This window comes from Dipodomys merriami, unplaced genomic scaffold, assembly GCF_024711535.1.
Source record: "Dipodomys merriami isolate MVZ:Mamm:240054 unplaced genomic scaffold, mDipMer1.0.p SCAF_1, whole genome shotgun sequence".
Classification (NCBI taxonomy): Eukaryota; Metazoa; Chordata; class Mammalia; order Rodentia; family Heteromyidae; genus Dipodomys; species Dipodomys merriami.
The window spans coordinates 124817472-124839490 of NW_027202270.1; the positions used below are offsets into that span (position 1 = coordinate 124817472).

Consider the following 22019-nt stretch of genomic DNA (forward strand, 5'->3'; position numbering starts at 1 on the left):
CAAATAACAATGCAATTACAATTTATAAATGCGACATACTACATAAAGTATTTGTTTAGCAAGTGATGACCTGGCTTTGCTAAGGCTGGGTAGAGTTGGGGTCAGGGTTAAGAACAGAAAGCAGAGACATGGTGAGTTTGATTGTTCTCTCTGATTGATTATATGAAGGGGACTGTTTGGACAAAGAGCATAAGGCATCTCAGAGGACATTCTAATTCCCACTACCCCTTGGACAAGAGATCCAAGTGTCCAACTTACTGAGTTGGAAAACTAAAAATTTTAGGATCTTTGGTGAATTTAACCTTCTTCCTATAAATAAGGAAGTGCAGGGTAACAACATATACAGCTCAAGTCCTGGAAAATATGGAATTCCCTTCTCTTGTAGAAATCCACAAAGCCACCTTACTGCTCAGCCCCTCTTGTCATCAGCCAAACTCCATAGTCTTCAGGATAGAGTTGGGATAAAGGGAGGGAAGAAGAGAGGTAGGTAGCAATAGGTAGAAAAGAGGCATTTAACCAATTTTTTCCCAGTGCTCCTAAGATCCTTACTTTTTTCAGATACCAGTCATCATAAGCATTGCTGTCAGAAATACAGTTCCAGATGAAAGAGTCATCTTTCATCCTTCCAAAGTTGATCCCCCTTCTCCCTTGGCTCTAGACTGGTAGGATGAAGAAACAGAAACCCTGGGCACAGATGGGCCACTTATTCCCACACTCCAAAGACTTTCCATGCATCTCAATTTTCTATCGGCTTGAAAGACATTTCAATTTGACTCAGCTTCTTACTTAAAATAGAAATGGCTGTGGGAAAGTTAATTCTACCAGTTTGTCACACCTGATTATGAACAACTCACATGATCAAACTTCCTAATTTGAAGTAGGGTTGCACAGATTTTAAGGCAAAGAACTTTGTCCTAAAAAGAAGGCCTTGGTGACCTATTAATCACAAATTCCAGCAAACTACTCCTGAGGCTATAGTACACATACCAAGTCATGATAGAAGAATACTTTTCTATCCTTGAAAATCTAGGAGGCATTTTATAAAAATTCATAAATGTGAATTAAATAAATATATATCTTTAATAAGTTTAACTTCTTTGTGGCAAAAGGACAGAAGCAGATCATGGCAATAAGTGGAATCAAAAGAGAACTTATTTACCACAGATAAGATATGCAATCAACTCAGATGCCCCTCAGTAGATGAATGAATCAAGAAAATGTAATATAGATAGATAGATAGATAGATAGATAGATAGATAGATAGATAGATAGATAGATAGATAGATAGATAGATATGAGTACACATACAATGGAATTCTATGCTTCCATCAGAAAGAATGGTATTGCCCCATTCATACGGAAAAGGAAAGACTTGGAAAAAGTCTTTAAACTAAGTAAGCCAGACCTAAAGAAACAGGCTGCATGGTTTCCCTCATTTGTACTAACTAGAATATGTTAGAATAGATATTCTTAGCAGAGAATCACAATGATTCAATAGCTATGCGCATATGACCATATGAAATGAACTCCAAGAAAATGAAACAAGAGGTTTTGGGGGTGGTTTTTGTTTTTTGTCAGTCATGGGGCTTGCACTCTGGGCCTGGGCGCTGTCTCTCAGCTTTTTATCTCAAGCCTAGCGCTCTACCACTTGAGCCACAAGAGTCTCACAGACTTTCCTGCCTAGACTGGCTTTGAATCGCGATCCTCAAATCTCAGCCTCCTGAATAGCTAGGATTACAGGTGTGATCCACTGGAGCCCAATACAAAAGGTGTTTGTTTGTTTTTTAAATTGTACTGTTTACAGTTATTTCTCCCCCCCCCCTTTGGTTTATTCCTTGTTGAAACTTTTTTTTTTTAATTTCTGTACCATTTGTCTTGTATATGTTTATCCGATTTGGGGAAAGGAAAAGTAATCACAGAAATGGTAAGACAAAGGGTGAACCAATTCAACAATGATACTCACTAGGTACTATGTTAAAAAAAGAACTTTACAATTTGGGGAGAGGGGAGGTGAGAGGGGAGAAAATGAGGGAGGGGTAAACACTTCAGAAATAAATGTATTCATTATCTTACTTATATAACTATAACCCCTCTGTACATCAGCTTTACAATAAAATTTAAACTTAAAAAAGAGAAATAATAAACAGCAAAATATTCTATCCTTGTCATATAGAGCTTATCTTCTCAGTATATAAGGAGGAAAAGGACAAGAAAGACTGAGTATCAATAGAGCCTATTTAAAAATGGAAAATAAATGTTAGAGTTCACAGAAACAGAAGTGAAATCATGCTTAAGCATAAGAAAAAAATGCTCAATTCCCATTGTAATAAGAGGAATGCAATTAAAATAGACTCAACACCATTTTTTCTCCTAGGATTGGCAAAATTCCAGCAATTTGATTATATACTTTGTTGATGAAGCTGTAGATAAACAGTTATTCTCATATTTTCCTGGTAATAATAAATGCATACAACTCTGGCGGAGGACAATTGAGTAAAATCTATTAAAATTATAAATAAATAAGCCCTATGACTCGGCAGTTCTATTTCTGGGAATTCATTCTAAAAATATGTTTTTATATTGCCATGTAACACATGTATAAGGTAAATTGAAGCAATAGTGCAATATTATTGTGAAAAAAAATGGAAGCAATCCAAATCACCACTGACAAGAATTGTTCAATTATGGTACACATACTCCAGAACTCTATGAAGCTATTACAGAATAAAGATTCTGTCTATCCATAGATATAAAAGTATCTCCAAGAGTCAGGTTCCAGTGGCTCATGACTGTAATCCTAGCTACTCAGGAGGCTGAGATCTGAGGATCGCAGTTTGAAGACAGTCCAGGCAGGAAATTCCATGAGACTCTTATCACCAATAAACTACTACTTTAAAAAAAAAAAAAAAAGCCAAAAGTGGCTCTGTGGCTCAAGTAGTAGCATGTCTGCCTTCAGCAAAAGAAGCTCAGATAGAGTGCCCAGGACCAGAGTTCAAGCCCCAGGACTGGCAAAAAAGAAAAAGAAAAGAAAAAAAAAAGTATCTCCAAGATACATTATGAGAAGAAATAAGCAGAAAACACTTTGATTATGAAGCAACATGGGGCAGGATAATATATGAATCTTTATTCATATTTCTTCACATAAGCATAAAGAAACTTAAAAAAAATGTCTGGGTGGGGCTGAAGTTGGAAAACAGGGTAGAACACCAAGAAGAGTTTTGAACCACATGAATATAATAGCCGTCCCTCAACCCACATTTCCACAAATCTCTCACAGATCTTTAGCAATCCATCATCAACCATGGTACCAAAACATTAAATGGAAAATTCTAGAAATTACCAACCCGTATGTCTTCAATTGTGTGCTGCTTTGTGTAGTATGATCAAATCTGTCAGACTACGCCATCTTTTTCAAGATATGAGTTATTCCTTAGTCCAGATTATTCTTTCTCTACATGTTACCTACATCTTGGTCACTTGCAAGCTTTCACATCTGTCAGATCAATTGTCACAGAATCACAGTTCCTGTGTTGAGGAAACCTTTATTTTATTCAATTAATGGCAACAACACAATGAGCCCAAAGGAGGTTATGCTTTGGAGAGGAACACAAAGGCGCAAGGCCTATGTGCACATGACCATATGAAATAATGTTTAGCAAAATGAACTCCAGGATATGGAAACAAGAGGGGTTTTTCTTTGTTGTTGTTCTTTGGGGTTTTTTGTACTGTAATAAGGGACCAAAAAAATGGAGGGAGCAAGGGAAGGGGTGAAATTGTCTAAAAAGAAATGTACTCATTACCAGACTTATCTAACTGGAACCCTTCTGTATATCAACTTTATAATAATTTTAAGAAAAGAAAAAAATGACACCAAAGCACAATAGTAGTGGTGCTAGAAATGTTATTGTAGTATATTGTTGCATGGTTCCATTTCATTATTGTCAATTCTTCCTTGCCTAATTTATGAATTAAATTCTAGCATAAGGATTAAGATTGTATGTATATTCTCTCCTATATATACAAGTATAGGAAAAATGGTATGTACACGGTTGAGTATTATGGGTAGTTTCAGGCATCTACTTAGAGCTGTGGGATGTAACCCCTATGAATGGGAGAGACTACTGTACATTACCTACTCAACAACTTAATATACACAAGATATGAAGAAACGAAGACACACCCCTTACCTCAAAGAGCTTACAGATTACCTGACAGTTCTCTTATTGATCCACACACAAAAGGGCCTACTATAGTTCTGTTTAACCAGAACCCTTGATCCAAGCAGGAAATAATTCAATGAAACGCAGTAGCACGTCTTGGGCCAACCATATCTCTTTGCCTAAGGTCCCCAGGATCAGCCCCTGTAAGCCCCTTAGTAAGTTGAGAGAGCTTACTAAGCCCAGGTCAGAAGCAAAAACCCCAACAGGTTTCCTCCAAGCTATATTGATCTGACCATCTTTAGAGACTGAAAGAATGTCACTGTGGCCACCATGGATATGAGCCCAGGCCCCTCCTCCTGCTACCTCATCTGCATGAGTCCTGTATGTGAGCGAGAAAGCCAGCATAAAGTATACTCTGAGCTCCTGATGGATTCTTTCCGCGAGCCACCTGACTTAGATTCCCCTCAAGTCAGGCCCAGAGACAGGACCCTGGGCACAGGTATTTTATTTGAGAGAAAATACGATGAGGGCATAAAGAAATGAAATATTGAAAATGTGCCCATAAGCAGGTTATCACTGGGGTTCCAACCCACCAGATAACCCTCTGAGAGACTATGTAAAACAAAAGCGGACTGGCCAATAAGAGAGAGAGCTAGGCTCACACTTGTAATAGTGGCTACCCAGGAGGCTGAGATCTGAGGATTGTGGTTCAAAGCCAGCCTGGGAAGGAAAGTCCATGAGATTTTTATCTCCAATTAAATATGCCAGAAATGGTACTGTGGCTCAAAGTGGTTGAGCCCTGAGCACAAAAGCCCATGGACAGTGCCCACAACCTGAGTTCAAGCCCCAGGACTGGCACCAAAAAGAAAAAAAAAAGAGGTGGGGGAAGAGAGAAAACTAGGATATTAATCAACTACCATCTACCAACTACTAGCCACCATCCTTCATTGGTTGAAGAACTTTTTTTGCCCGTATTGGGGCTTGAACTCAGGCCCTAGACTCTCTCACTGAACTTCTTTTGCTCAAGGTTAACACTCTACCACTTGAGCCACAACTCCACTTCTGGTCTTTTTGGTAATTTTTTGGAGAAAAGAAGCTTAGGACTTTCCTGCCCAGAATGGCTTTGAACCACAATCCTCGATCTCAGCCTCCTGAATAGCTAGGATTATAAGAGTGAGCCATCAGCAACTGGCAGTTGAAGGACTTTTTGAGGTATTATTTTGTCAGCATTTCTATTTTGTGAAAGTGATCAGTATACTTATCAGGTCTATGAATGCCTCTGGGCAGAGATATAGGAAGATATTCTGTACAGAAACTATATTTAAAATGATCCCAGGGTGAAATGGGGAGGGGACATGCCAGTGAATGTTTAACATCTGTTTTATCATCTGTCTTAGTTCTGGCTACTACAACAAATAACACAGAAGTAGTTTACACAATGGGAATGTATTCCTCATAATTATGAATGGTAGAAATTCAAGATCAAGGTGCTAGTCTGTTCAGTGTCTGGTGAGGGGCTTTCCTCTTGTCTTGTCTACTGTCTTCTTGCTGTGACAGAAAAGAGAGAGAGAGAGAGAGAGTCATTTCACTCATGTTTCTTCTTATAAGGGCACTGAACCTCATTTGTGAAGGCTCTACCTTCATGATCTAATTGTCTTCAAAGACTCCACTTTTTAATACTATTCTGTGGGAGCCTGGTGCAAGTGGCTCACACCTGTAATCCTAGCTACACAAGAGGCTGAGATCTGAGGATCATGGTTCAAAGCCAGCCCGGACAGGAAAGTCCATGAGACTCTTATCTCCAATAAACCACTCAGAAAACTGAAGTGGCACTGTGGCTCAAGTGGTAGAGGACTCCCTTTGAGCTGAAGAGCTGAGGGACAGCACCCAGACCCAGAGTTCAAGCCCCATGACCAATAAAAAAAAAATACTATTCCAAGAGAACCATATATGAATACACATGAATTTGACAAAGAAACACATTCAGCCAATACCACGCCCAACTCAGACCCTAACAGGTAAAACTTGAAGGAGAAAAGACTCTCAGAAGGATCCAACAATACTTCCAAATACATAATGGTCTCACAGTTAGAGGGAATACTACAAGCTTTTCAGAGGCCCTGTAGAAATGTCTATTGAAATTTAAAATCCACATGTCTATTAGCAATGGGAAGGAAGCTCCTGGCTACCTCTACCAACCTCCACCACCACCAAAACTTACCATAACACACTTCCACAGACCGGGTGACTTACACAGTACAAATGTATTTTGTCATGATTCTGAGGGCTAGAAGTCTATGAGCAAAGTGTTCACAACTGGTTTATTCAAGGCCTTTCTCTTTGGCTTGTAGTTGGCTGTCTCTTCTGTCTTCATGTCATCTTTCCATTTTCTCTACATGATTGCCTTAAAAAATCCTGTCTCTTACAATAAAAAAATTAAAAAAAAAAAAAAAAAAAGAAAATCACTAAGAGAGCAGAGGTGAAGCGCTCCCAGCACGTGATATGCTAAGAATATCAAGTAATGCACATGTTAATTTTACCCAATGTAGTTCTACCACAAAGTACACATACTTGAAAAACATGTTGACATGATAAACACATGCTATATATGTGTGTGTATATAATTGACATTAAAAAATAAAGGCAAAAAAAAAAAATCCTGTCTTTAACATAGTTACATTCTGAAGGACTACAGATTAGGATTTCAGTATATGAATTGTGTGTGGGGGGGTGCCTAATTCAATCTATAACCCTTCATTTCCCTCCCCTGCCTCTACCCTTTCTCCTGTTTGCAGCTATAGAAGGATCTGGATCCTTGTCAGCTTTTATCTGCCTCACAGATCAGGTCACTCAAGAAGGGCTTCTTGCTCACATGCCATCTCCCACTCTGTTTAAAGCCTATAGCCATTTCTTCCTCCATTCAACAAGGTATGCCCAGCCCCTGTCATCAGAGATTTCCACATTCCTGCGCGTAGAACCCTGAGCTTCAAGACCACCCTCTCTCTCCCTTTTCACCGCAGTCAGGCACCTCCTCCTCCCCCACTTTGGCCCAATTCATTTCAGGATTACCACACCAACAAGGCCATCATGACCTATTTAGGCTCTGACCCACTTACAACAGAAACAACAATCATGCTGTCCAAAAGGGAAAAAAATAAGACCACTATCAATTTAACTGATAGTGCATAAAAGGAAATATTGGAGAAGAAACCATTGCTGGCTTACCTGCTGTGAGATTTCTGAGCTGCTAAAGAAAAGTGGATAATGGCCAGGTAGTCCCCAGTGACACTGAAGCACTGGGTGGGGTTTGACAGCCTTGTAAGTGGCCTGGACATTGATCGTATCGGCCCCTTTGCCTCGTTTCACTTTGAGCAAAGGAGGGACAGACATCTGCAGGTATCTGAAGCAATGATCTCCTGGTAAGAGAGGTAAATGACTCATTGCACAGATCTAAAAACTAAGACATCAAGATGGAGACTAAGCCAGCCTTCTGTCTTCCTCAGACTGAGAGAGGATGGCGTTAACCTGGAGACTTCTCTAACAGAATCTGTCATGGTAAATGCCAATTGGGAGAGCTGTCTGACTCATAATTGGGATTTGCTTCCCTATCTCTGGGAGTGTGCCTACTCTAAGATCTTTAACCTTCATCAAAGTCCCTGGAAAGAGACCTGGTTCACGTCTGACTCAGTTAGGGTCTCTCCTGGGAATTTAAGTCTTAAGTTGATGAATGAGGGTAGAAATGTCCAGGAAACTTCAAAGACCTCTAATAAAGGGGCAACTGGGATCCTGTCCCCTGCTTTGCTAGGAACCTATGTAGGCCCCTCTTCTGTTGATTCTATCCTTCCTATTAATTGTTCATTTGGCCTCTATGTACCAAGGTCAGCTTCTATTCGTTATAATCAAAAGAACCACAAATGATATCATAATACTTTAATACAGGATGCAGTATGTGATCACCATATAAACACTGTTTTCAATTTACAAATGCCTACTCTTCCCCATTCATCATCCTCACATGAAATCAGAGAATGCCTGTGACGGACAGGAAAAGATTCTTTGATGACACAACAGATTATATGAAGACAGGTTTCCCCCAGACAGAAGAAGACACTCTAAAATTTCCAAACAGAAACAATAACCTAATGGCAGGTACAAAGCAGGTCAGAGGTTAGAAAGCATTAGGCCCTTATCTCTGTTGGCATGGGTTACATCCGCAGAGAAACCCAGCACACTTCTGGAAGTGAGGGACACTGCTCTGGCTAGCTGAGGTCTGCAGTGCTACCCTTGGTGATACACTTATCTCAAGTGTAATTTAATTCATTCAGACATTCACAGTAGTTCTATTTACATGTTCTCTCCCCCACATAACCTCTCTCCTTTTGTTTGGCCTAGCCTAGGACTTGGAAACTACATCCACTTGAGCTTTAGGGTTCCCTGAGGCCCTGTCTGTGCCTCTGGATCCTTGTCTCTGAAATCACATCAGACCCAAGAGCACCAGGGGCGGGATAATCCCGCCATGGTTCCACTCATGCCTCTACTTAACCATAGAGTCCTAGATTATCGTTCTCAAGACAACTCAGTCTGTGGCCTCTCACATCTCAAGTCCAAACTCCATTGGACTCAAACCCTTAGCTTGACATTCAAGGTTACTCACTCTTGAACCCAGCTGTTCTCCAAACTTCTATCTTAATTCTTCCAAATATACCTTTGTATAAACTCTACTGAGATAGGAGCAATCCTGGAGCTTCTAGAAGCCATTTTTTCTTCTTCACAATCAAAAGATTGATCATCAGTCAGGTGCCAGTGGCTCATGCCTGTAAATCCTAGCTACTCAGGAGGTTGAGACCTAAGAATCACAGTTTAAGCTGGCCTGAGCAGGAAAGTTCATGAGACTCTGATCTCTAATTAGGCACCATAAAAAAGCCCTTAGTAGAGCTGTGGTTCAAGGGTAGAGCACTATCCTTGAACACAACAACCACCAAAAAACTTAAGAGCACCCAGGCCCTGTGTCCAAGACCCAGGAGAGAGAGAGAGAGAGAGAGAGGAGAGAGAGGAGAGAAAGAGAGAGAGAGAGAGAGAGAGAGAGAGAGAGAGAGAGAGAGAGAGAGAGAGAGGAGGGAGAGAGGGAGAGAGAGAGAGAGAGAGAGAGAGAGAGAGAGAGAGAGAGAGAGAGAGAGAGAGATTGCTATCCATCCACCTGCCCTTTATGATGCATTTTAGGCTCTGGTTCTTCCTTGAAGCCCTCTATGATGTGACAATGACTTTCCTCTCTCATTTCCTATAATATTATGATCTGTATCATTCATTTGAGCCCTGCCACACACTGCCCAATGCCATTTATTTGCCCTTTAATACAGATGAAGTGTTCCTACTACCAGACCTCTGGCTCCATCCCACTTTCTAAAACCAACACCTGGTTCTGTGGTCAGAAGGGCAGGCAAGGGGCAGCCACAGGAACTGGAAGGAAACAAACGATTTCTCAGTTCTCCTGAGCTAATGATTCAAGCTCTTCTCCCACTCACTGGACCTTGGACAGCTCCCAGCAGCCAATTTGGCCCAATTATCTGCCCAAGAGACCAACTGGGGAGAAGGAAGTGATGGAATAGTTCAGATTAGGAGGAGAAAGAGAAGAGGGAGAGGTGAAAGTCAGAGGAAGAGGAAGCCACAGCTTCATAAAGGCCATGACTGATTGATGGGCAAGCCCCCATGACATGAAACCAAGAGACATGCAGACCTGTGTGAGAGCTTCAGGCCAATCAGGAGCCAGACCACCTGAAGACATTCAGCTGTCTCTGCTCACGGGGCTCTTCTCTCCACTTAATCCTGAGTTGCTTCTAAGGCATACAAGGGAGATGTTGTTGGGCAAAACATGCCTGGGAGGGCAAGTTCAGTGAGAAAGTTCACATCAGCAGAAACTGCTCTGCAGCCCTCAGCCTGTACAGCCCCAGCAGCGGCCCAGACACGAGCAGCCCTTGGAAGTTTGAAGCCATTATCAGGCCTTTAGAATTGCTAAGGCGGCTGGGCACTGGTGGCTCACACCTATAATCCTAGCTTCTCAGGAGGCTGAGATCTGAGGATCATGGTTCAAAGCCAACCAGAGCAGAAAAGGCAATGAGATTCTTATCTCCAACTACTCAGAAAATGCTGGAAGTAATGCTGTGACTCTAGCGGTAGAGCACTAGCCTTGAACAAAAGAAGCTCAGGGACAGCACCTAGTCAAGTCCCAAGACTGGCACAAAAAAAAAAGAAAAAGAAAGAATCTCTAAAGTTGAACCCAGGGAGGCACGGCACTGCCTCTGCGGCTCTCCACCACCCATCCTAAGCCAGAATGTCCAGAGAATCTGTAGCACAAACAAGGCACATGGTGGGAAATTCAGGTAGCTAGGCTCCCTGACTCTACTACTTTGGTAAGAGCTTAAACCTTTATTTCCTGCAGACTAAACTCAAGAACTCTAAGTCTATACCCCTGAAACAATTTCCTATTCCTTCTTCCCCAATCTAGGAACCATCATTCTGCCTTCTTCCTTTTTTGGGGGGAGGGGGGGTTTGGTCGTGGGGCCTGAACTCTGGACCTGAGCGCTGTCCCTCAGCCCTTCAGCTCAAGGCTAGCGCTCTACCACTTGAGCCACAGCGCCACTTCCAGCTTTTTTCTTTTTTCTTATGTGGTGCTGAGGAATCGAACCCAGGGCCTCATGCATGCAAGGCAAGCGTTCTACCACTGAGCCAGCTTCCCAGCCCCTGCCTTTTCCTTTATGAATTTGTTTATTCTAAGTACCTCATATGAGTGAATCATACAGTGCTTGTCCTGGGATTGTATTAATTTCACTTAGTATAATGTCTCTAGTGTTCAGCATTTCCAGCCTTCCACAATTCCACCACCTACTAATAGTCTCTCCCAATGGCTTAACCCACTGATGAAGTAAGTACCTTCAAGATCCAGTCATTTCTCAATAACACCACCAGCTGGAGACCAAACAGACCAAACCTCCAACACATGAATGGGGAAGAGGGCTTTAATATCTAAAACCACCCAGTGGCAGAATTCAATTTCAATCTACAATGCCTGATCTTGGAGAACCTGTGCTCTTAGCCACAGAGCAAAATGGTTCTGGATGAGGAGATCCAAGGGCTGCCCACAAGTAACCTGGCTAGATAATCACAAATGTAGGTCTACAGGCAGAGCTTTTTCTGACATTGCTCCACATTGCATAATTCCCAGGACAGAAAAAAAAAATATGAGAATTGAAAGGACCCAGCTGCCCTCTGACTCCTGGAATCCAACATTCCCTCCCTTACCCCCCTCCACCTCTGTCCTCTACTCTATTTCCAATGCTTCAGCTCTTCAAGGAAAGTAGGGTGAGCTAACCATGTTGATGCTTTCTATATCTCCTGACCTTACCAACTCAGCCTTTGGCTGGCCACCATAAATCATCAGCAATTCCAAAACCAGCTTTTGAGAAAATGGGCCCTCCTAGCTTGATGGATCTGTACATTTCCATCTCCTTCATGCCTGCCTTACTTTTCAAGCAGAACAAAAAAAAAGAAGAAAAAGAAAAGAAAAAGCCTTTACTGGTGTTAGCACATTTATGAGTTTAAATAAAAAACAAATACATCTCTATTGACAGTAGTTATTATGCTCAGTTTCAGACAATGTAAGTGCTTCAAATAAAAATAGATTGGTCAGAGGGTGTGTGCATCGGTTCCAGTAACGATGTGGGCCATTTCCATAGCATGTATGTTTCAGTTAATGCTCCCTGGGCCTGAAGTAGGGAAGCACATTGCTTCATGAAGCTTTTAGGCTCTATTTTCCCTCTAAATGCTCCAGATAGGTGTGAATGTTTATTGGTGTCATGAAATGCCTCCGGCAGGCCAAGTCTGGCCTTCCCAGAAGAGACTGGCATGCAGTTGCTTGAGGGAAAACCAGACCAGACAGAAAGTGCACATCCTGCAGTAGGCAGACCCAGTACCAGCGCACCGAATGCAACACCTACTGCATGCCTGTCACCTGCACTAGGACTGACCCAGCACTGAATACTTAGGATTACAGGGATCCTTGATTTGTGTTTGACTTGTGATTTTTTTTACTTTCTGATACAGTCAGTAGAAATTGCATTTCCATTTTTGAATTGGTCTTTTCCTGCTTGTGATGTGCCATAAGCCACTGCTCTGGAATGCTGAGAAGCACCAGCAAATGGAAGCTCCCCAGCAGCTACACCATCACCAAGGGGAAATGATGAATACACTACAGGGTGCTATGTTGCTAACTGTGATGCTCAATAGTTTGCATGTACGAAATGCAAACTTTATAAGTCAGGCAGCATCTGGGCTGAGTTCCTATAGCTCATACTCAGAAAACTGAAATCTGAGGATTGCAATTCAAAACCAGCTCAGGCAGGAAAGACTATGAGATTCTTATGTCCAATTAACCACCAAAAACTGAAAGTAGAACTGTGACTCAAATGGTTCAGTGCTAGCCTTAAGTGAAAAGCCCAAGGTGCAGCATACACATGCACAAGCATGCACATGCATGCATACACACACACACACACACACACACACACACACACACACACTGCACGTGGCCCTTTGTCTGACTCCCACAGTCACTTTGGCTCCAGAACTACAGGACCCTTCAGCCTGCAGAATTTGGGAGCAGATGTTCCCCTTGCACATGGCTGGACTTGGATCTCAGTGGTGATGGACAAGCATCATTGACCAGGGTAGATGGGCAGCTGCAGAGAACACGAAGGAGGCACCAGCTCCCACTTCCCCCTTCCTCCACTGGCAGAACAAGGCTAGAGAGAGCAAGGACACTTCAGACAGCTGTGTGTGTCTAGCCCACCCCTTCTTTGACACTGCTGCCTGGTTGAGTACCTAGGTCAGGACAGCCAGAAAACAATGAAAGCCACAGCCACCTATCCTGTACCTTGTCTGCCTGCCCCTTCTGTTTCTCTTCCCCCTCTAGCTTTCACAGTCACTGTGATGGTTCTGTTACCACACTGTCATCATTGCTATATGGGTTTATAACTATCATGTAAGAAAGCACTGAGCATGTTACAGAGAGAAGCATGTAGGACACACCACAATGTACAGGCGATGTTCCCAGATAGAAGAACCACGCCTGGCAGTTACTTTTTCTGCTTTCTATATCTACTGTATTCTATGCCTTTTTAGTTGTTTGAAGCTATTTGATCCACCACAGTTCTGAGTCCTCTTTGTATGTGGGGTCCTCCAAGTTTATAAAGACTGACTAGAGAGAGGGATTCCTTGGGCCTGAAACAGGACTGAATGAAAAAGTGCTGGATCGCATGTTCTCTCAGATATGTAGAAATTAGATCTAAAAGACAGTGAGATATGATAAATTATACAGAGTTCTACATATAGTAAGACCACAAGAGAGGATATTCTTTTCTTTTTTTTCTTTTTTTTCTTTTTATTTTCTTTTTTTCTTTTTTTTCTCTTTTTTCTTTTTTTTCTTTTTTTCTTTTTTTTTTTTTTTAGTCAGTCCTGGGGCTTGAACTCTGGGCCTGGGTGCTGTCCCTCAGCTCTTTAGCACAAGGCTAGCGCTCTACCACTTGAGCCACAGTGCCACTTCTGGTTTTCTGAGTGGTTTGTTGGAGATAAGAGTCTCACAGACTTTCCCTCCCCGGGCTGGCTTTGATCCGTGATCCCCAGATCTCAGCCTCCTGAGTAGCTAGGATTACAGGCATGAGTCACTCTCGACTAAGAGGATAGTCTTAAGAGAAAGCAATGCCTCCATGCCTTTTCATATTAACATAAAATAATATATATAAATGAACTCTACTATATGGAAACAAAGACCTCTTTTCTTTATTTTCCCCATTTCATTTTTTTATATGTGTGTTTTGGATGATTCTGTCTTTTCCTTATGTATGGTATATTCATGTGTATATCTTCAGGAAGGCTGGGAGGGACACAACTTGAGGGAAGAAGAGTGAAAAAGTACAGCAGTGGAACTCACTGGACACTGGTGACCATGAATTATACAACATGCGGGTAGAGATGGGAGGGAAACAAGGAATGTACTCATTACTTGACTCATGTAAATGTAATCCTTTTGTGCATCATTTCCATAATAACAATAAAGTAAATTAAGAAACAAAAAAAAAGGTGCTGGATGAGCATGTACAATAGCAGAGCTCCCCAAAGACCCACTGGGTAGGCAGGGCCAGAAATCTACATGTAGGGTCAGGGATCTAGTCATGTCTTCTATTGCCTCAATTTTCCATTTCCCCTTCGTATTTTATCTTGAATTTCTGTATCTTTGGCTGAGTTGAAGTACATCTAAGAAAATGCTCAGCTCCCACCGGGCCCTGATCTTTAACATGTGGATAAGCACTGCTCTCAATCACTGGTCACGGCCATCAAAGGCCCTCTCTCAAAGATCGCTGAGAGGAGAGAGGAGAGAGAGCCTGTGTCACACCATCCTTCTTGACCTACAAGGCTGTCTCACCAACACTGAAATGGGATTTTTTCCTGCAGTAAAGATTACTAAACTGTGGTAGTTTTCATACACAGCATGACTCATTCATAGAGGCCCATATCTATGAGAGTTTCTGTCAACCCAGCCGATCATTATCTCTTTGGGGGACTCTCCTTCATCACCAAACAGAGCTCCCTCCCTACCCCTTCCTAAGGGCAGGCTGTCTTCAGAGCTCCCTCCCTACCCCCTCCCAAGGGCAGGCTGTCTTCAAGGGTTATCTCTGTGAATGTCACCTCTTTGAAGACCAAGAACCTCTGGTCCTGTTTTTATTTTCACACAAAAAAAGCAAAAAGCAAAATAGCCTGCCACCTGAGTTTGTGAATAAAGTCTTATTTGGAACATGGCTGTGTCTCTTCATTTATGACCACAGCAGAACTGTTTATAGTCCACAAACCAAAAAAAAAAAAAAATAATAATAATATATTGCCTGGCTCCTAGTTCAAGTTTACCCACACCTGCTACAAACCAAGATATAAATGTTACCCCATCAAGCAGTCAGCAGTGGAGATTGTAGGTAAGGGCTACTCACGGCAGAAGCAGGACTCTGACAAGCTAGCACAGTTTAGCACTTCCACAGGACCCTCCGGGTACCTCTGCTCCCTCCTCCAGGGATACAAAGATAGTGAACTTAAAAACCTGCTCGGTACAGTCAGATAAGCTTTGCAACTATCAAGTAGGTCTTCTCTGATTATCTTTCCTCATTTGCAAAGAGGTATTCATAATACAATGTCTCTGATAGAAATGCCAAGAGAGGAAAATTAGGAATTATGTTTCATTTAGAGCCTGCCATGGAGTAAGCACTCAACAAATGATTAGGTTCCAGTAGGAGCTGTGGTGGTGATGTCACTGTTCACCAACCCTGGGCCACATGGCCCAGCTTGACTGAGTGTAGCCATCTACTGCCTACAGGTATAAGTAGGTAGGCTGAGACCCCAGAAGAGCTGTGATCACAGCCCCGCACCTGGAAAGCAAGGAAAGGTTGGAAACTTCTTTTGGCTACAACAATAAGGTATTAATTCTTCCTTAACTAATTGTCTTCCTTAATTAATTTTCTTTCTTTCTTTCTTTCTTTCTTTCTTTCTTTCTTTCTTTCTTTCTTTCTTTCTTTCTTTTTGGTACTAGGAACTGAACTCAGGGCTTTGTGCTGGCTAGGTAAATAATGTACCACCTGAGCCATGTCTTCAGCCTTAATTGAAAGCAGCTATTACATAAGCTATGTACATACATATATATGTGCAAGTATGTGTGTGTATATATGTATGTGTGGGCATCTGCATATATGTATGTATTAGCCAGCTCCTCTAATTGAGTAAAATGCATGCATAAAATTGAAATCAGAGAGTTGCAAACTCCAGACCCTTTAAAAAATAGTAATGGAAAGATGTGAATTCAAGAGCCAGAAGTACCTCATGCTATGCAATTTTCTGACATCTTTCAGATGACTGAATTAATTAAGCCCAAACTTCTTTTTTTTTTAAGTAAGTATATTTTTGTATGCTGATCAGGGCAGAGGAGAATGCAAGGCATCTAAGTCACAAATAGACAATACCTTCATTCTAGACGTTGATAGGGCTCCTAAGGAGACAGATACTTCTACACAATGAGACAGGCAGGTGAGTGGATGGAATACAGCCATGGCTATGGTAACCCCTTAATCAGAGATTCCAAAATATACTTTCCTCCTGAGAAATGCTTTGCAGTTTCCTACCTTTCTGCAAACTCTCGCCCATCTTCAAGTCTGTTGTCAGTTTGCTTCCTCCATGCCACCCCTTCCCACCATGGTTCTCTGGAGCTAGGGCAGGTAAAGCTGGAAATCAGCTTCCATTGGCCTTCTAATTGCAGTTATCACGCTGGAATCCAATCAATCCAGCCACAAGCAAGTAGAGAAGGGATCAATTCCAGCCCTGCCAATATTCCCAGCTTTTCATCTGCATAACCCTAAGGCACTGTCCTAAAATGGACTGATCTGCGGCAGGTAGAATAAGGCCAGTGCTTGAAGGAGACTTAGAGTTGCTTTCTGAGTAATGAATAAAGAATCCCTAGGCCTTGCCCCATCTTTAATCCACTGCCTCCCTCACCTCTGACAGCCTAAAATAAAGCAGGCTTGAGCAGAGGTGGAAAGGTCCCACTGGCTCTCAACTCCACCATTAGACATACTCATCTGCTCCCCAGAGAAGACAGATATCACCTGTACAATGTCCTTCCTCCCTCCCTCCCTTCCTTCCTTCCTTGCTCCCTCCCTTCCTTCCTTCCCTCCTTCCTCCCTTCCTTCCTTCCCTATTTCTTCCAGACTGGTCTCATTATGTAGCCCAGGCTGGTCTGAAATGTGAACTCCTCCTGCCTAAATCTCTCTCAAGTACTGGAATTACAGGGGTGCACCACCAGGCCTGGCTTCAGAACATTCTATTTCTGTAGGTTTCAGAAGAAACCTAGGAAATCGGTAGCTATTTCATCAGGAATTTCTTGCTGTTCCTTATTCTATAAACATTTTTTAAATGCTGAGGTTGTATGAGCAGCATTCATGTACCTTCGAGTATATAGAGTAGGGACTGGATCCATGGGTATCAAATTACTGTTCTCCTGATTCAATAAAAGGCTCTTCTGGTGATTCCAAAAGTAAGATGAGGTTTGGAGGAACTGGCTACTACCCAGTGCAGCCTCCCTCCAGTATTTCTCTGGAATTGAAGCACACCTAGGGAAGGATGAAAGCAGGGCAGGGAGTGATGGGTGTGGCAAGCTCATTCAATTGGGAGAGGCTCCATACTATGCTCCTCTCCCAAGGTGCTGCCATTTTAACACAGAATCCGGTGGAGAAAGCACTGTGTACCCCCCTCACCAAAAAGTCTTAAATTCCTAATGGTAAAATGCAGATAGACACCAGTGGAGATGCTTTGGAAACAAGTCTTCCTGACTTCAAATAACAGCAACTGCAGGCAAGAAAAAAAAATGGGGGCCGAAACATGTTCCAGAGACCTTGTTCAGAGCTGTGAAGGGATAAGAAGAGGAGGGGCCCGACGCTTCATCACTGACACTGGATGCTGTTTCTGCTCCAGCTTCATTGAGTTGCGGGAGGAGAAGGCCTAGTGATTTAACACCCAAGCACCCAGAGACAGCTGGGCTGCCTGTGTCAGCTAGCCAGCTCAGAGCTGCCTGAACCATAACGTTTTTCTCATTCTCAAATCAACCAGCCAAGCCTAGCAGCCTTCACCAGGTCACAAGTGGGAAAGGCGGGTGCCAAGGAGTTCAAGATTTTGTAACTCAGTCAAGGAGATTAAACATCTAGCCATGACTAGACACTCACGGCTAGGAATTAGAAATTACAAAGAAGCAGCCAATCCTCAAGCTCGAATGACACATGTAAAGGCAAGACATTGGGAAGAGTAGGCAAGCTGAGTTGCTCTACACCCCCACCTTGCCAAGGAAAATGGCATAACCTGGGAACAGTGGACCCCCCTAACACAACTATAGATACCTCCTGTCAGGCACCCTTCTAAGTGTTTTCCATAGATCAAACCATTTAATCCTCAAAGCAGCAACTACGGTATGAATGTGTTCTCAAATTCTGACTGTTGGAAACTTGGTTTCAGTGCACTAGTCTTGAGAAGTGGAAGTCTAGGAGGTAATTGTGTCACAAGAGCTCTGCCTTTGTGAATGGATCAATCCATTCATGGGTTAATGGGTTATAATGGGTTAGAAATATCAAGCTTTCTCTGGCATTTTTTCTGTCTTTCCATGCAGTGGCCTCCAACCATATAAATATAATGCAGCAAGATGCAGATGCTGATCATTAGCCCACAAAACCACAAGATAAATAAATTTACTTCCTTACTATGTAAGTTTCTTGGTCTCAGGTATTGTGTCATAGCAACAGAAAATGGACTAAGGTAGCAAACCTAGAAGGATATACATTTGACATAGAAACAGAGATCCAGGGATGTTAAATTATTTGCTCAAACTACATGTGAGAAAAACTGTCTCTTCTACCACATTGTATTGCTTAAAATTTCCTGCTTTGGCCCAATGGTTTGGTTCTTGTTAAGAGAAAGAGGAACTATTTTGGGATAAGAAAGGATTTTTGAAATGTAAGGTTTTGTCTTAAACTGGTTTCTTTTCAAGATGGAATTATAACACATCCAAGACTGTCCAAGAAATAGCAGAGGGTGTAGGTATATTTTAAGGTTACTTGTGTACTATTAATCTTATTTCAAAAATCACCTTCTGTAACTACATTTTACCCTATTCAAATTAGCCAATCAAGAGCAGATTGTGAACCTGAGCTCAACCAATCTGAGCAGTAGGGCAGGGCCTGCTGTGTTAGGGATAAATATTGGGGCAACTTGCCCACACTATGTGCTTGCTTGCCAGATTTTTAGCTGATGGCACCCCTTTCTATGAAGAAGTAAATTTTGCTTTCCTAAGACAATTCTTTATTTTCATGTCTACTGTTGTAACTCCAATGGTTCTTAGAGAGCATACTTACATTACACAAATAGCAAGTGCTGGGCCTAAGATTAAACTCAACCAGCACGATTTCAGTGCACTTAGGTACTGTTTAATGAACAACTGGCTTCCCAGTGTGGGGGAGGGATTGTTGCACATGCCAATTTCCATGGTGTAAATACCTCACAGTGGCCAATTACAGGCTATTAATATGATATCACTAGGCACAGATCTAGGAAGAACACAGAGATGTACAATAATACACAATCCCATAGAATTTCCACCATGCAGACACAATGGACATAATTTCAAGAGCATGGATAATTGTACAATGTGGTGAATAATTAGGGGGTAATACAGGACTTATCTTTGTTTTTAAAACAATTTATTTGTAAGTCATAGAATTTCATTTTAATGACTTCAATAGTTATTTCCCCAATACACTAAATATTTGGAAATTGGTTCTCACAAACTGGTGTGTGCTAAATGAAGCACACCACTGATCAGTTTTGACGTTACACAAGATGGCGGAGTAGAAGAGGGCAGCACTCCTATCTTGAGACGTTTGAAAGAATTGTACTTGGAAGCCAAATGATTCTAACATATGTGAAAGACTAGATTCACGATCATTTTGAGGGGAAACCTTAAACAAGAGAAACCCATCTAAAGATAGAACTGATCTCCTAGGCAACTACTGAGCTCGCCATCACCAGAGAAATTCAAGCAAAGACTAGACAACTCCATAACAACTGCAGAGAATGCAAGCTCCAGGTGCACTGCCAAATTAGGAAAAGTGTTTTACAAACTAACATTTCATATGGAATTAGGAAATAAATTTGATTTGTTGATCTGCATTTTTAAATGAAATAGAACAAAAAATATAAGTATATTCAGATGATTATGTGGTAAAGATTTGGCAAGACATAAACAGATATTTATATATGTATGTGAATATATATGAATTTGTGTATATATGAATAAGGTTATCCAAACATAGTGGTTCATGTTATAAGATACATTTTCAAAATGTCTAGGAAATATTGATATCAATAGTAAGATCCCTTATAACCTTAAAAGTCAGGATTTCATACTATCTTATTGGCTATCATATGTACATCTGAATCCTCCAGAAGACAGGAACAGGGCTTGACCCATGTGCTAATGATTCATGCCCATAATCCTAACTGTTCAAGAAACTGAGAAGGGAGGATAGCAATTCAAAGCCAGCTGGAAGAAAAGTCTATGTGATTCTTCTCCAATTGACCACCAAAAAGCCAAATGTAGAAATGTAGCTCAAGTGGTGGAGCACCAGAATTGAGTGAAAAAGCCAAAAAAGAGAATGACATCCTGAGTTCAACTGCCAGTACTAGCACCAAAAGAAAGAAGGAAGGAAGGAAGGAAGGAAGGAAGGAAGGAAGGAAGGAAGGAAGGAAGGAAGGAAGGAAGGAAGGAAGGAAGGAAGGAAAAGAAAGAAAGAAAGAAAGAAAGAAAGAAAGAAAGAAAGAAAGAAAGAAAGAAAGAAAGAAAGAAAGAAAGAGAGAAAGAGTACTAGTCACTATACAAATCTCCAGCCTCCAGTCCTGCAGATGCAGCAACTCTCTTTTAAAATGTGTGGCAGGCTGGGAAGGTGGCTTAGTGGTAGAGTGCTTGCCTTGCATGCATGAGGCCCTGGGGTTCGATTCCTTAGGACCGCATAAACAGAAAAAGCTGGAAGTGGTGCTGTGGCTCAAGTGGTAGAGCACTAGCCTTGAGCTGAAGAGCTGAGGGACAGCAACCAGGCCCAGAGTTCAAGTCCTACAACCAACAACAGCAGCAAAAATACCAGGGTGGCAAAAGGGACAATGATAAAAATGAACATAAGCAATATTTTCACTCCAACAGTGGGAACTCATCCATGTTCCGTTCAACTTAGGAATAATTAAGCCCCAAAGATGCTTTCTACATCCTGTCTCCTTAGAATATGTCTTCAGATGTCAGCAAGTGTAGGAATAAGTTAACAGTAACCAAAAGAGGCTTTGTATAAGGACCAAACTAAATGGTAGGATGGAGAGTGGATAGTGGATTTAAAAAAAAAAAAAGATTAACCAAATCCTTGCGTGGAATGTTTGCCAGGAGCTCTTCATAGAGAAAGACCTGGGAAACTACTCTTACATGAAGTCGGGAGTTAACAGCAGAACTAAGGTAAAGGGCAGGAGGAGAAGGCCAGATGGGAGAAATGCAACATAGAAACAGATGGAAGAAAAGAGGGAGAAGAAAGGAGTGGACAAAATGTCAGGTGTTCTTCTGTCATCTTCTGTCAAAAAGTCACATGAACAGCCACATGGAAGGATAAAACAACATCATCCAGGATTTAGACACTTGTAATTCTTTAAATTTTTCTGTCATTGAATACTAAATTTCATGCAAACTAGGACTTGTTGTCTGGTCTGTCTCTGGCATCTCTTCAGAAAGCAATAAATATTTGTTCATACAACAGAAAGATGAGCTTATTAACATGAGATCTGTTATAAAGGGAGTCCCAGTGCCTGAATGAAATTGGAACTGCCTTTCATTTTGAAAATCACTGACAGATTACAGCCCTAATAATGCTGGCATAGAAACAAAGACCAGAGTCCATTTATTCAACATTCCACAAATATTTTTGAGACCCAACTCTATCTGAGTTGCTGTTCTAGGTGGCCAAGTATAACTAGCCAAGTCAAGGTCTTGGTAGGGTAGTTGTGAGTTCCTCTATTCATGAATAAGATTCATGAAACAATCCAGCAAGTAAGTCTGCCAAGTACAAAGACCATACACCTCCCAACTGATTTCAAAATCTGGTTGTAGAACTTTCAGAGCAAAGGGGAGATGTATTTCACATGAACTTTCAGAGCAAAGGGGAGATGTATTTCACATTTCTTCCATTCCCAGATCTC

General features: G+C 41.7%; 1 long non-coding RNA gene across 1 annotated transcript; it reads right to left on the reverse strand.

Annotated features, from left to right (window-relative positions):
* Positions 1–5630: 5630 nt before the first annotated feature.
* On the reverse strand, positions 5631–9167 carry LOC138805129 (uncharacterized). The gene is made up of 4 exons (XR_011365457.1): positions 8866–9167; positions 7386–7576; positions 6414–6581; positions 5631–5708 (listed from the first exon to the last, which is right to left on the reverse strand). It is a non-coding gene; the product is annotated as an uncharacterized lncRNA (long non-coding RNA).
* Positions 9168–22019: the final 12852 nt, after the last annotated feature.